Source organism: Falco peregrinus, chromosome 14 (assembly GCF_023634155.1).
Source record: "Falco peregrinus isolate bFalPer1 chromosome 14, bFalPer1.pri, whole genome shotgun sequence".
Lineage (NCBI taxonomy): Eukaryota > Metazoa > Chordata > Aves > Falconiformes > Falconidae > Falco > Falco peregrinus.
The window spans coordinates 966,760-981,565 of record NC_073734.1 but is presented as its reverse complement, the minus strand read 5'-3'; the positions used below and the strand labels follow the sequence as shown (position 1 = coordinate 981,565).

The window sequence follows — 14,806 nt, the reverse complement described above, 5'->3', positions numbered from 1 at the left end:
GGGCCGCCGGTGTCCCTGCTGTCCCCCAGCCTGTCACCGCCCCGTGCCCTGTCACCCCCCAGGGCTGCGGTGTCCCTGCTGTCACCCCCTGGGGCCTTCACCATCCTGCGTCACCTGACAGCCCTTGCGCCTGTGGGGGCTCTCCCAACAGCCCTGGGCACATCACTGCCCCGTGCCCTGTCACCCCCCAGGCTGTCACGGCCTGCTGTCCCCTCCTGTCACCCCCCAGGCTGTCACTGCCTGTTGTCCCCTCCTGTCACCCCCAGGCTGTCACGGCCTGCTGTCCCCTCCTGTCACCCTCGATGCTGCCACTGCCTGCTGTCCCCTCCTGTCACCACGCAGGCTGTCATGGCCTGCTGTCCCCTCCTGTCACCCCCATGCTGTCCCAATCTGCTGTCCCCTCCTGTCATCCCCAGGTTTTCACGGCCTGCTGTCCCCTCCTGTCACCTCCCAGGCTGTCATGGCCTGCTGTCCCCTCCTGTCACCACCCAGGCTGTCACTGCCTGCTGTCCCCTCCGGTAACCCCCAGGCCTGTCCCTGCCTACTGGCCCCTCTGGTCACACTCCACACTGCCACTGCCTGCTGTCCCCTCCTGTCATCCCCAGGCTGTCACTACCTGGTGACATAAGCTACATAAGATAAATAAGAGAAAAGAAAAAAACCAAAACGAAAACCTGCTTAGGTGAACACCAAAACACCCATGACTTTCTCAGACTCTTCACTACCCCACATGTGAGTCAAGGGACAGGATCTCCCAAAGGCTCTTTTGCAGGCACTTCCTGAAGACACCCCCACCCCCCACCCCACCCTGCTTTTCTACAAGTGCACAAAGAGGTGAAGAAGAGTTTCATGTTTAAGTTAAAGGAGGCAGTTTCTGAAATTAGCTTAGGTGAAAAAAACAAGGTGGTGTACTCATGGATTTTCTCCTCTGCAAGGCCATGAAGAAAACATGAACCGCAGTCCCCAAAGGCAAAGGAGCAAACTGAGGGAGAGCAGCTCATCGGCGCCTTTCAGAGCTTCAGCAGTCTGGGGAAATGGGAAAAAAACCCCATACAAAGATAAACAGCAGCCAAGAAGCACTTTTATAAAATGCATATTGGGGCCTGTTCCAGACCTCAGAATGACTTTCAATATTGCTTTGCATGACTATTAGACCAAGGCCTAAAGTGGCGTGATAGCTTCTGCTTGCCGGGGCATGAGAAGATCACTCAAATGAGCGACACAGTAACAAGTAAACACCAAAGGCAACAGCGGAGCTTACCATTTCCCTCCACTGGCGACCAGCTGTGCAGTAAACCAGCTTAACCAGCCTCCCTAAGGATGGCTCTAAAGTCACTGAAAAGGAAAAAAAGAAGGTAAGTTCCTAGCCTGGAATGCAAAGGCACCATCTTGGCTCCCAGGCAGGTGGCACTGATGGCCCAGCAGGGTCATGTCCCCACGTTCCAGGAAAGATAAAAAAAGTGCAGGACGTGTTTGTGGGGTGGGTTTGATGCATCCTTTCCGTTTGGTGAAAGCCTGAGGAAGGATGTACCCCACGGTGGGACCGGTGGCACTTTAGACCTGAGGTTAAAAAAGTGCTGCACATCAGTGACACTGCCCAAGCTGCTTTCACCACCAAACAATAAAAGATTTGCTTTCTCCAGTATGGTGGGAATGATGCCATAAAGTCGGTCATGGAGAGAAACCCTCTAAGCCTTGCTTGCAAGTTTCAGAAGGCAGGCATTCTTTATGGCAGTGCTGGGAGCACGGGGGAATGTTTCCTCTGAGCGTGCTCACCCAGTTACTCGAGGGCACGCACTATGGACAGCAGAGCACTTGCACACTCATAGCGCATTACACATGCATTTTCAGTCAGGCACGGGGTGGGTTACAAGTTTCTTGCTTTAATACAAATGAGCACACACCCTCAGACAGCACTGCTGAGGTTTTTTACTAGCTCCCCATGCTCCCCAAGCGGGGCCTTGCCCTCTCTCGGGGGGCTATCTGAGTCAGAGGTCGTGATCTCCCCCCACAACAATTACCTCTGCCCGACTTCCAACCAACATTCTGCGGATTGCAGCACTCTATCGGCTTGTCTCCTCCTGTGGCCACAACGTCCTCACCCAGAGGCTCTTTCTGCATCACTGAAGAGAATGGAGTTCTTTTCCCCATCCATTCTTTATTCCCCATCCTTCCCAAGGCTGACTCCCTGGATGCAAAGTCCCTTAATTTGTCACTTCTAACAGCTTTAGAGAGTCAGCTTGGCCTAACCTTTGTGCGCAGGTGTGTTTAACGTAGAGCTAAACACCAAATCAGTGTGGTAACTGGGGAGCTCAGACATCTTGTCCCTTTGCCGAGCCAGCAGCCTTCCCTTAACAGAATCCCTGGACAGAAACGTATATACAGTGGAATCTATACGGTGGCATCAAACGTCCGCCCAGACACCACATCCGTCCCTAAAATCCTTCCCCCCAAACAACCCTGAAAGACTTCCCTTGACCCCCTCCTCCACCCTGGCTGTTCCTGAAATCATCCCCCACCTCCACCTCCCCGCCCTGTCCCTAAAACCTTTTCCCCCAGACCCTGGTCCAGCCCTCCCCCACCCTCGGCCCGTCCCTAAAATCCTTCCCCCAGGCCCCCAGTTCTTCCCTAAAGGCCTCCATTAACCCCCCGTCCGTCCCTAAAACCCTTCCCCCAGGCCCCCCAATCTGTTCTCTAAATAACGCACACACCCTCAACCCCCCCCACGCCCCCACCCCCGGTGTATCAATACACACACACCCACCTCCCCCCAACCCCCACCCCCCCCACACCCACTCCCACAAACACACATCCTTGCCCCACCCCCACACACCCCGCTCCATCCCTAAACACCTTCATCCATTCCCACCCGTCCGTCCCTAAACCCCTTCCCCCCCGCCCCCTCCCCTGCCCCCGTCCCTCTGTCCCTGGCACGGCCCAACTGCCCAGCACCACCAGACCACTCTGGCCCAAACACCGTAAGGCAATGGTTCCCACCTGCCAATAGCAAGTCGAGGAACATTTTTTTTTCTTAAATAGAGAGAGTTTTACTTCATACGATGCCGACTACGCCAAATTATGTTTTGCTGACTGACTGGATACACAGCAAAGCTGAACTCTACATCAAATATAATCAAATCTATCAAATCTATCAAATGATGGAATATATCAAACGCAGTTTCTTATATTACAATAAAAGAAAATAGCATGCAATATGATAAAAGGAACCAGTAGCAGTTACTGTGAGCAATATGATAAAAGAGCAACAGAAGCGAAGCATCCAATTGTTATTCCAAAGTGTTAACATGCCTAAGGAAAGGAGACATCACCAATTCCCACCCCAATTCCCTTCGGCTGGGAGCCCCCTTGCAGCTGGTGCCAGGAGTCTCTCGGGAACTGGGAAATTCCCCTGGAGAAGGTGCCAGGAAGGAATTCTCTTGCTGCTTCCCACCGTGCATGGTAGCCATGTGAGGCACAGCGCAAGGGTACTGCTCCCTGCTTTCTGTGGTGAGAAAATTGACACAGCACTTTAGAACTCATACAGAAGCAAAAAACATGGCTTGGGAAAGTGCAGGGCTGCTCCCCTGGAGAGGGTGCCAGGCAGGAATTCTCTTGCTGCTTCTCACTCTGCCCTGGCAGCCATGTGAGGCACAGCACAAATGTGCTGCTCCCTGCTTTCTGTGCTGAGAAAACTGACCTCTTTTCAGTGGCAATAATGCACAGCCCAAAAAACTCACCTTGACAAAGTGCAGCAGTGCTCCCTGGAGAAGGTGCCAGGCAGGAATTCTCTTGCTGCTTCTCACCGTGCCCGGGCAGCCATGTGAGGCACAGCACAAGAGTTCTGCTCCCTGCTTTCTGTGGTGAGAACATTGACCAAAACCTTGTGCACTCATGCAGAACCAGAGCTCACCCTGTCAAAGTGCAGCACAGCTCCCCTGGAGAAGGTGTCATGAAGGAATTCTCTTGCTGTTTCTCACCGTCCCCGCGCAGCCATGTGAGGCACAGCAGAAAAGTGCTGCTCCCTGCTTTCTGTGGTGAGAACATTGACCCTTCAGAGTTGCAGTCGTTAAGAGCCAATAAAAATCATCTTGGGAAAGTGCAGCCCTGCCCCCCTGGAGAACATGCCAGAAAGGAATTCTCTTGCTGTTTCTCACCGTGCCTGGGCAGCCATGTGAGGCGCAGCACAAAAGTTCTGCTCCCTGCTTTCTGTGGTGACAAAACTGACCTCTCACATTTGCAATCATGAAGAGCCAAAAAAACCCTCACTATGGGTAAAGTGCAGCACAGTTCCCCTGGAGAAGATGCCAGGCAGGAATTCTCTTGCTGCTTCTCACTCTGTCCTTGCAGCCATGTGAGGCACAGCACAAATGTTCTGCTCCCTAATTTCTGTGATCTGAAAATTAACCCCTCACATTTTCAATCATATAGAGCCAAAAAACCCCTCACCTTGACAAGTGCAGCACGGCTCCCCTGGAGAAGGTGCCAGGAAGGAATTCTCTTGCTGTTTCTCACCCTGCCCTGGCAGCCATGTGAGGCACAGCACAAAAGTGCTACTCCCTGCTTTCTAAAGTCAGCAAAATTGACTGTCCACAGTTGTACTCATGTAGAGACAAGACTTTCTTACTCAAAAGCAAAACCCAAGAAGCCACGTAGCCTTGGGAACCCCCTTGTCCTTCCGTGTGGCTGGTGACTTCCCATGGCTCTTCCACAAGGCAGGACAGATAACCACGAATTTGGAAGCCCACGTTAGTTCAAGTACACTGAGTCCTCTGACAGTCACTACTTAGGGGCCAGCGGTCCTCTCACCCCTCCACAGATCTGCCTGTTAGTCCTCTAGCAGTCATTCTCCATGGAGGGACCACAAGTCCTCCACACCTACCTACCAGCTCACCAGAAATGAGTCAGACCACGCCAGAAGTGACACTGCCTGACCTGCAGGAGATCTATTAGGCCAGTAACGATGGTTTCAAGACAGAAAAGCCCACCACCATCCACCAGCACAGCAGAAAAACAACCAGAAGAAACATCATACACAAACCAAAGGCACCCATCCAAACCCCACAAAGGCAAAACAGCTGAAAAAGGCACTCTCCGCAAAAAAAACCCACCACACAGATCACAAGATAAGATAAAAATGCCATAACCCCAGGAACACAGGGCCAACAAACACAGATTCTGTCCATAACAGTAACACACTTTGACACTAACTCGCTTGACCTCTGACATACTTGACCTTGTTGCCCCCAAACCACAGCACATCGTAGCCCTAAGGCAACACAAAACGGAGCACAAAGCCCCTGAAGATCTCCGCCAGGGCAAAAGCAAAGCACAGAGCCACACAGGAGGGTGGGGTTGGAAGGGACCCGTGGAGGTCCTCTGGGCCAAGCCCTCTGCTCCAGCACGCTCGCCTCGAGCAGGTTGCTGAGAACTGTGTGCCCTTGGCCTTTGAAGATCCCCAAGGACAGAGACTGCACAACCTCCTTGGGCAACCTCTGCCAGCATTTGATCGCCCCGAGGGGGAAAATTTGCCATTTCTATCTCTCCTTTCACTGTACCGCATTCCAGAACAGCCATGAGATGACAAGCTCAGGCTTGAAAGCCAGTGCTGTGGCTGGCCTGAAATTCTGTCCCCCTTTTTTTCATCCACTAGTAGCTAAAGGAGGACAAAGAAGGATTTCTTTCAAAGGAGAACTTCTCTTTTCCTCTGTCCTTCTTCTCTACCAGTGATCTGGATTCTGAGTGCTGTGCCACTGTCCTAATGGCTGGGATAGGGATACTTCTTGTAGGACAGGGAGGAGGTGACAGTGGAGATGATCAGGCTGGGGAAGCTGAAGGAAAACGCAAGCAACTGGAGTTGCCTGGAGCAAGAGTGGCCAGCTTCCGAGCTAGGTCACCTCGTGTCCTCAGCTCCCATGCAGGAGCTGAACCACACACATGGACTGCAAAGCAGTGTGACCCATAGAAAAAAGTTTGCTTGGCTCGGGATCGCCCAGGGGCATTTAACTGCAATTCCGCCCTTGTCAGCAGGAAGGAAACATGCCCTGCAAGCACACACTGAGGCACGACACCTTGCCCGGGGCTAAAGGGTACCTCAGGAGACCTACATGGGACCCCCCAGCACCTGGATTGCTGGCTGGAGGATGGGTAGGTCAAAGGACCCTGATGGGAGCCCTGCAGGCTCTCATACATTGGACCAACGGGCACCTTCCCTTGTCATACAGAGCATCCTCTCGGATGCTCTGGACAGTTTCTGGTAGATCTCTGGAGAAGAGCTTCTCCCCAGGCCTCTCCCATGGGCTTGCTCACCCCCGGAGCCCTTCCCAAGCACAGCCCCAGCAGGTGGATGCAACCGGCGTTGCAGGGAAGAACAAGCAGCACGCACCACAGTCAGCACTGCGGGAAAGCTGGGACCCCAGACACCCACCCAGGCTCTCCAATCCCAGCCTGGCCCACAAGAGTGCCTTTATCTCCCTTTCCCAGAAGTGCTGAATTCCCCTTCCAGCATTAGCCACTGGACCCACGCTGCTTCTTGCTGCAGTGTACAACAGCCACAAGAGAATTTTCTAGATGTCTCTGATTTCCTGCATTTTTCCTGAACAGGGCGGGTGTGTAACTCTCTGAATCACTTCTATTTGAAGCAAGGCATTGCTTAGGGTCAACAGTGAAACGAGACACGGGCCATCAAAAGCTGACTACTTTTCCCCTTCTTTGCCATGGTCACGGCCTACCCCACAGACTCGCCCCTGGCCGTGTCGGCCACCGGCTGGGTGAAGGTCATGGCTAACAGGGCAGGGGCTCCTGTGTGGCGCTCACCCAGCCCTGATTGCCAAGGGTGAAGCCTTAGCACCCAGGTGGAATAAAGCCTTCCCAAGCAAGGGTGGTGCTCCAGGGGCACCACAATTCCTGCCGAAGCTCACCACACATTTCATTTCCCTGTGGCGCCTGGCAGGACACGAGCGGCTCTTGACTGCTGCTAGTCCCCCCGTCTTTTGGTAAAAATGGAAGTTTTTCCTCCTGCTGGGCCTGCTCCAGTTCCAGCGCCTTGGGGCCTGAGGCCTGGCACGGCCTGTGTGCCAGAGGCCTTCCGACCGCTAGGCCGGCCTCCACCAAGAGGAGTCTGCCTCAGGCCACAACGGTCACCTCTAGGAAAAACGGCTTCTTTTATCGAGCAGGGCCCTGCCCAAACCCCAGGGCAAAGCGCTGGCCGCAGGCGCAGGGAGGTGGCCCTTGCCCCCTGCCCTGTCCTGCGCGGGGCTCCCCGGGGCGAGGCAGGCCCGGCCATACTGGAGAGGGCCCCAGCCCCGCCCCGCAGGCCCCGCCCACTTTCCGTTGGGCTCAGACCGTTGGTCACGGGGAGCCCACGGCCACCACAGGCAGCAGGGCAGAGCCGTGCTGGCACGCAGCGGCGCTGGCAGGAGGCAGCCTCTGGCCCAGCAGCGCTGCCACAGCACCAGCACCCCGCTTCCCAGCCTCGCCGTCGCCGGCTGGGCCCCCTCCTCGCTGCACGGCCAGGGCCCTCCTCTCCCGGGCAGGATGGGCCAGGCCAGCTGCTGCTGCGGCTCCAGGTGGGCTCCCCCCGGGCTCGGGGACACGCGGGCACAGCTGGGCCACGCAGCACTGGCGTTGCTCATGCCCGCCGCTCTCTGCTCTGCAGGGAGGCTCTCAGCGACGCCGAGCCGGTGCTGAGCGCGGACGTGCGGCTGACCCGGGGCCGCAAGAGGAGCGAGAGGCGCCTTCTGCTCCTCCACGAGGAACTGGTGGTCGCCAAGTTGCGGTAAGACCCTCAGAGCCCAGATCCTTGCCCCCAGCCCCGGCCCAGGGACACCCTGGCACCAGCCCCAGGCCCCGGCCCCTCGGTGCTGGAGGCACCAATGTCCGTCCCAAGGGCAGGTGGGGGACAGGGCTCTGCGCGTGGGGACCCAGCCCAAGGAGCCCCCCTCCAGCTCAGTGCCCGCCTCTGCTCTCTGCAGACATGGCACCAGCCTGCGCCCACAGCTCCGCCTGGCGCTGGACCAGCTGTGGGTGCTCAGCAGCGGGAAGGAGGCTGCGGGGCAGGATGGACAGGAGGAGGAGGAAGGCACCGATGAGGACAGCACCTCTGTCATCCTCGCCTGGCCCACCGGCTCCTGCATCGCCACTTTTGGGTGAGTCGTGGTCGGGCAGCAGAGGTTCCCAGCCGTGCCCACGCCATCCCATGAACACAGGCCTCTGCCTTGCGTGCAGAGCTGGGCAGGGAGCAGGCAGCTCGCTGGCAGGGAGGGAGGGATGTGGGATGTTTCCCCATCCTGCATCCCCTGGTCACCTTTTGGTCCCCAGAAGGGAAGGGCAAATGCAGCCGCTCAGGCAGGACAGAGCGACCCAGGGCTTGGACAGCGCCTCTGTCCTGCCCCACAGCACAGGGCTGTGCAGGCACCCACCTTTGCCCAGGGCTGGGGGCAGCAGGGCCTGACGCTCTCTCTCCTCTCTATCTGCAGATCCCAGGCACTGAAGGAGCTGTGGGTGGCCACGCTGCTGGGGTAAGCCGGGGGGATGCTCCAGGAGAAGCTGGATGGACGGGGGAACACAGCCCCCAGCTGGGGAAGGTGCCCCCGTGGCTGGGAGCAGCTCTCGGGCACAGCTGCCTGACAAGAGACAAGAGACGGCTTGGGGCTCACCCAGCTCTCTCCCTCTCCCTTCCCGGTGCACAGGACACCAGAAGGACGCACGGGAGCCCGCGTCACCCATCTGACATCCATCAAGCTCCTGGAGAAGGAGCTGAGCCGCCGCCACGCCGTGAGTGTCTCTCTGCTCTGGCCCTGTCCCCAAGCACTGCTCCTGCAGCCGAGCAGCAGAGCCATGGCTGCTCACCTTCTTCCCCTCCTTCTCTCCTGCCCAGTGGAGGACACTGCGCACCAGGAGCCTGGAGAGGCTGATGGAGGCACAGGCAGAGGTGAGAATGGCTGCCTTGCACCTGCCTCTGGCTGCGCCGGGATGCGCAGGGATTGGGGTGACCTTGTGCGGGAGGGACAGAGGGTCTGATGGTGCCACTCAGGGAGCAGAGAGTTTTGGGAAGCCAGCAGCACGCCAGCACGTTCTGACTGGTGACACTGGGAGGAACCCTGCCACATGGGGAAGAGAGCCCGGGAGGGCAGAGGGTCCCAGCTCTGCCACGCTCAGGCTGCTGGTGGCCCTTTCTGCTGCGGGGCTGCTCTCCAAGCACAGCCCGATTCTTGGTTCTTGCAGGCTCATCCCAAGCAAGGGCCTGCGACGGCCCCATCTGCAAACGCAGGGGGACTTTGCCCCGCACCAGGTGAGTTTGGGAAAGCAAGGCAACCTCCTGCAATGCTGTGCTCACTTGTCCCGAGTGTCGCCATGCAGGTTGGGCAGCCCACGGAAGGATGTCACCTGGACGGACAAGGACAACTGCTGGGCAGTGCCTGCTGGATATGCTTCTGCGGGGACACGGAGCCTCTGCTGCTGCCCGCAGCTTGCAGGAGGGCAGGGCGAAGGCTGGCACAGGCTGACCCCGTGGCACGATGGCTCTCAAGAGCCTCTAAGTCAACACCTCCGAGCCACAGCCGCGGTTCCAGCTGCTGCCTCCCTGCCCATCCTGCCGCACCACACAGCACCGTGCTGCCGGCAGGGCAGCGCAGGGCAGGGCAGGCGCTGGGACCGCTGGCCTGGGGTCTCCATTGGTGGTGTCTTACTCTGTTTTCCTCTGCAGCAGGAGGGAGCAGCAGCGGGAGCAGCACCAGCAGGAGGAGGATGGGGCTGCCCTGGCCCTTTGCCCTGCGGCGCACCCCGGCCGCTGCCCAGGCGCCAGGGCAGGCGGGCTCCAGCTGCAGCAGGGCGCTCTTTGGGCAGCCCCTGGCAGCCCTCTGTGGGGAGGACAACATGCTGCCCCGGCCCATCCAGGTAAGCCAGCCTGGACAGACGGGGTCCCCAGCCATCCCTCTGGCTGCTCTGGAGAGGGCCTGCGTGTCCCCAGCAGCTGCGGGGACAGGGCACTGGGCTCTGCACCCCCAGAACCTGCTTCTGGTCCCAGACCCTTTGTGGCGCTTAGGCAACCACGTCTGGGGCAGAGCTCTGGTCCTTGCCACCGCTTGGTTCTTCAGCCAAGCAAGTGGCCTCCTGCCTCTCCTGCAGGAGCTGCTGGCTGTCCTGCACCAGCAAGGACCAGCAACGGAGGGGATATTCCGCAGAGCTGCCGGTGGGACAGAACTTCGGCAGCTGCGCGAGGCCCTGGACCGCGGCAAGGACATCGATGTAGGAAGCCAGCCTGCGCTGCTGCTGGCCGTCATCTTGAAGGTGAGCACTTCTGACGTGCAGCTGGAGGAGCTCCTGGCTGGCCTGCAGCGTTCAAAGGCTCACCTGCAGCCCTTGGCATTGCAGGACTTCCTGCGAAGCATCCCCACCAAGCTCCTCGTCGTCGACCTCTACGAGGACTGGATGGCAGCCATGGAGAGGGCCAGCAAGCAGGCCAAGGTGGAGGAGCTGAAAGCGTAAGTGTGGGCAGCAGCCTGCCTGGTGAGCAGGGACCGGGAGAGTTCTGGGACCTGCCTGCAAAGGCACGGGCTCCTCAGAAAGCTGTCTTTTCGGGCAGCTGCAAAGCTGTGCAACATGGCCGCTGGCTCCCACCCGCCTGGGGCCAGCTGCGGGGACGGCTGTGGGCACCCTCTGCTTCATCAGCCTTGTCTTCCTCTTCCCTCAGGGTGGCCAACAAGTTGCCTGCGGCCAACCTCCTCCTCCTGAAGCGGCTGATGGCCCTGCTGCAGCACATCGGCCACAACGCAGCCACCAGCAGAATGAGCTGCAGCAACCTGGCCATCTGCGTCGGGCCCAACCTGCTGAGCCCACCCAACGAGGACCTGCTCCCGCTGCAGGCCATGCTGGCGGTGACCGAGAAGGTACGCCCTACCCAGCAGCCAGTGCTGCCTTCCCGGCCCATCGGAGCTTGGCTGTTGCGAGGTCCCTGGCTGCCTCCTCCCTTGGGCCAGTGCTGGTGGGCTGGGTGCCTGGAAGAGCAACCCCCAGCCGCAGCCGCCTGCGCAGGCGAAGGGTCAGCAGTGGGAAAGGCTGCTTGACACGTCTGCAGGCACCTGGCTTGAGACCAAGGCTTTGATGTCTGCAGGTGAACGTGCTGGTGGAGTTCCTCATTGAAAACTGCGGGGACATCTTTGGGGAGGAGGTGGCCGGCCTCTCCCCTCCATCAGCCGAGGAGGTGCCAGCACCCATGGACAGGGGCACAGGTAGGAGGCGGGACTGAGGCTTGTCACAGACACTGGGGCTTGGGATGCCAGAAACCTCAACGCTGACGAGACAAGTGGTGTAGGGCTCGGCTGGGCTTTGCTTAGGTGTTCTTGACTTCCAAGAAGTCGCGCTGCTGCACGTGCTTTTGCTTTCCAGAGCTGCGGTGCGAAGAGCAAAGTGGCCCTGCAGGCACAGCAGAGACCCAGCGTCCGGCAAAAGCCTTTCTGGATGCAGCCGCCTCTGTGCTGGACATCGACAGCGGAGCTGGGGGAGACACAGGGGCAGGGCCCAAAGCGGCAGAGGTACGGCAGCTCCACAGACGCTGGGGCAACATGTCTCAGGTGGGACAGTAATTTCCCAGGAGGCCAAGCAGCCGCTGGGCCTCCTCCTGGCAGCCGCTCTCTTGTGCCTTTGGGGTTCCTCCTCTCCCCCCAGAGTGGTGCGTGCTAAGGAAAACTGGAAAGGCTGTTTCTGGAATGCACTTCATTAAGTGTGATCTGCTTCATCAAACAAAACATACCTACAAAATACCCACAAAAGGACAGAAAGGAGTAGCTGCCACCTTGAGAGGGCTTTTGCTCAAATCCTACTCCGTCGCAGCTTCATCAAGTCTAGGCTGCGTTGCCTGGACTGTGCAAAATGTGCACGATGCAAAGCAGCATCTCCTCTGTAGAGCTCATACAGCAATTTGGCAGTCAGGCCCTCACTACCCCAGGCTGTCACTTGCCACCCGTTACCTCCCAAGTTTCTGGTTTAGGCACCTCCAGATTTGCCTCCAGGCACCCCCGAGGGCACGGCAGAGTCCCTGGCACGCCTGCCACAACTGACCAGCCTGCCCCAGGAAACCAGGTAGGAAGAGCTCCCCTTGCCTGACCTGAGAGCTCGCTGCAGGGGCTTGGGGCTTTCCCCATCTCATCACGCTGTGGGATGGAAAGGTTTGCAGGCTCCCACCAGGAGAAGGAAAAGTCAAGGAAAAGGAAGAGAAAAGAAGCCTGGGCAGAGGAGAGGGACAGCCAAGCACAAATAAAAAGGAGAAGAGAGGAAGCGATTTTGGGGACCCAAACCTGAGAAAATGCAGGAAGCTGCAGCACGTCAGGAAGGCCAGGTGCGTACCACGCGCTGCTGCCCATCTTTCCCAGCCCTGAACACGGCCCTAAGTCAGCCCAGCTGGCTGGCAAGGGCCGGCGAGGGCTGGTGCTGAGCAGGGTTTGGGATGAGCCCCACGGCAGCTCCCCGGGGGCTCCCCGTCGAGCCCTGCTGCGCGGCACAGGGGCACTGTCAGCATCCCTGCGCACGCACAGCTCCCTAGGGACATCACCCCTGGGGAGAAGGCACCGGAGCCGGCCTCGAGTGGAGGCCAGCAAGAGCTGTCCCTTCTGGGCCATGAGGAATTCCTCGGAAACAGCGTCCCCCAAAGAGGGGGGAACCAAATCCTGCCTCTTCCTGCCTCTGGGGGCTTATCAGAGCTTTCTGACTCTGTCGTTGCAGGTGCCGACTGATTTTCACCGGCTGAACCGCTGTGACTCCTGGGCCCCTGCAGCTGCTGTTGACAATAAAAGAATCTTTTCCCTCTCCTGACTGTGTCTGCCATAGGGTCTTGTGGAGTGGGGAGCGCTTGTGCTGGGGTGGACCCTCGGGGAGGAGATTGGGATGGTCCCTTGCTCCAGCACCCTTTCCAGCGGGCATCGGGGCTGAGCTGAGGGGCTTTAGGAGGAAAAGCAAAGCACAGAGCCACACAGGAGGGGGGGTTGGAAGGGACCCGTGGAGGTCTCTGGGCCAAGCCCTCTGCTCCAGCACGCTCGCCTCGAGCAGGTTGCTGAGAACTGTGTGCCCTTGGCCTTTGAAGATCTCCAAGGACAGAGACTGCACAACCTCCTTGGGCAACCTCTGCCAGCATTTGACCGCCCTGGGGGGAAAAATTTGCCATTTCTATCTCTCCTTTCACTGTACCACATTCCAGAACAGCCATGACATGACCAGCTCAGGCTTGAAACCAAGTGCTGTGGCCAGCCTTCAGGGCCAGCAGGGACCGGGGGCGAGGGGAAGTGTTTTAGGGACGGACCGTGGGGGCCGGAGGGAGGGATTTGAGGGACGGACGCCGAGGAAGGCCTCATCCCTGCAGCGATGGCTCAGGCTCAGGGCAGGGCTCTTCTCTGGGTGCCACGGGGTCGATTGCAAAGGACCAGGCCGCCCCACGCAGGGAGCAGGTGCGTGCCGGGCTGCCAGGGGCCCTGCCTGGCTGTTCCCAGCCCAGCCCCGGCTGGGGCCAGCCCTGCGCTGCAGCCCTGGGGCCGAGGCGCAAGGAGCCGGGCATTGCTGAGGGTGCTGCACCCTGCCGGGCCCCGCCGCCGGCTGCCGGCTGCCCTGGGCTGCCCCTCGCTCTCCCCAGCTCTGCCTGCTGCCAGCGCCGGGGGCACCGCCACGGGGCCTGCCCCCTGCCCACAGCTGCCCTGACCCACAGCTGCAGCTGTACGTGGTGCCCACATCGCACAGCTGGGGCGGGGGGTGGCAGGTCTCTCTGGGGGCAGCCTGGGACTGGGGGCAAAGCCAAGCCCATCCCTCGCTTGTGATCTTTGTCCCCAGGGAGAGCCAGTGCAGACGTGTGCTGCGCTGGGGAGTGTCCCGCGGGGAGGTGACGGCCGACTGCAGAGCAGCACTGAGACCCGCGCGACAGCAACGGCAGCCGGTGGCCGCAGAGCAGCCCAGGGGAGCTGGTTCCCTCGACGGGCCCCAAAGCAGCCTTCCTCAGCCCCTGCTTTTGGTGACATGTGGAGCAGCGCGGGGATGTCTCTCAGGCTTCCAGGCCTGAGGAGGCTTTCCTCCTCAGGGGCACTGTCAGAAATCCTGCTCCCAGGATTAAAGCACCCCTCCCCCCATGGATCCGAGGCTGTGTGTCCAGCCCCCTGGAGCTGGGTACAGGTGCCCTGAGCGGTCTCTCAGGGAGGATGGGGCCACCTGCCTGGTGGCTCTGACACAGAAATGATGAGCTGAAGCCCTGTGGTGGTGGAGGGCTGGCTCAAAGCCTCCGAGTGCCTCAGCCTCTCTGCCCAGGAGCGTTTATCTCAGGCCCTTTTCCAGGGTGTGAAGACGCATGGCGGTGTTGTCCTGGTGCCTCCATCTTGTTCTCTCTTGAAGGTTGTGATACTTGAGGTCAGGGAGCACCTGAAAGCCCTGGCGGAGATCTCCAGGGACTTTGTGTTCCATTTTGTGTTGCCTTAGGGCTACAGTGTGCTGGGGTTTGGTGGCAACAAGGTTATGGTATGCCAGAGGTCAAGCGAGTTAGTGTCAAAGTGTGTTATTGTTATGGACAGAATCTGTGTTTGTTGGCCCTGCGTTCCTGGGGTTATGGCATTTTTATCTTATCTTGTGATCTGTGTGGTGGTTTCTTTTGTGGAGAGTGCCTTTTTCAGCTTTTTTTTCCTTTGTACAGTACGGATGGGTGCCTTTGGTTTGTGTACGAAGTTTCTTCTGGTGGTTTTTCTGCTGTGCTGGTGGATGGTGGTGTTTTTTCTGTCTTGAAACCATCGATACTGGTCTAATAGATCTCCTGCAGGTCAGGCAGTGTCACTTCTGGCGT

The 14,806-nt window shown here is 58.8% G+C and overlaps 1 pseudogene; it reads left to right on the top strand.

Moving 5' to 3' along the window:
- The first annotated feature begins 6,713 nt into the window (after positions 1-6,713).
- The window catches only part of LOC129785685 (hydrocephalus-inducing protein homolog), an 80,571-nt pseudogene continuing 72,478 nt past the window's right edge, over positions 6,714-14,806 (top strand).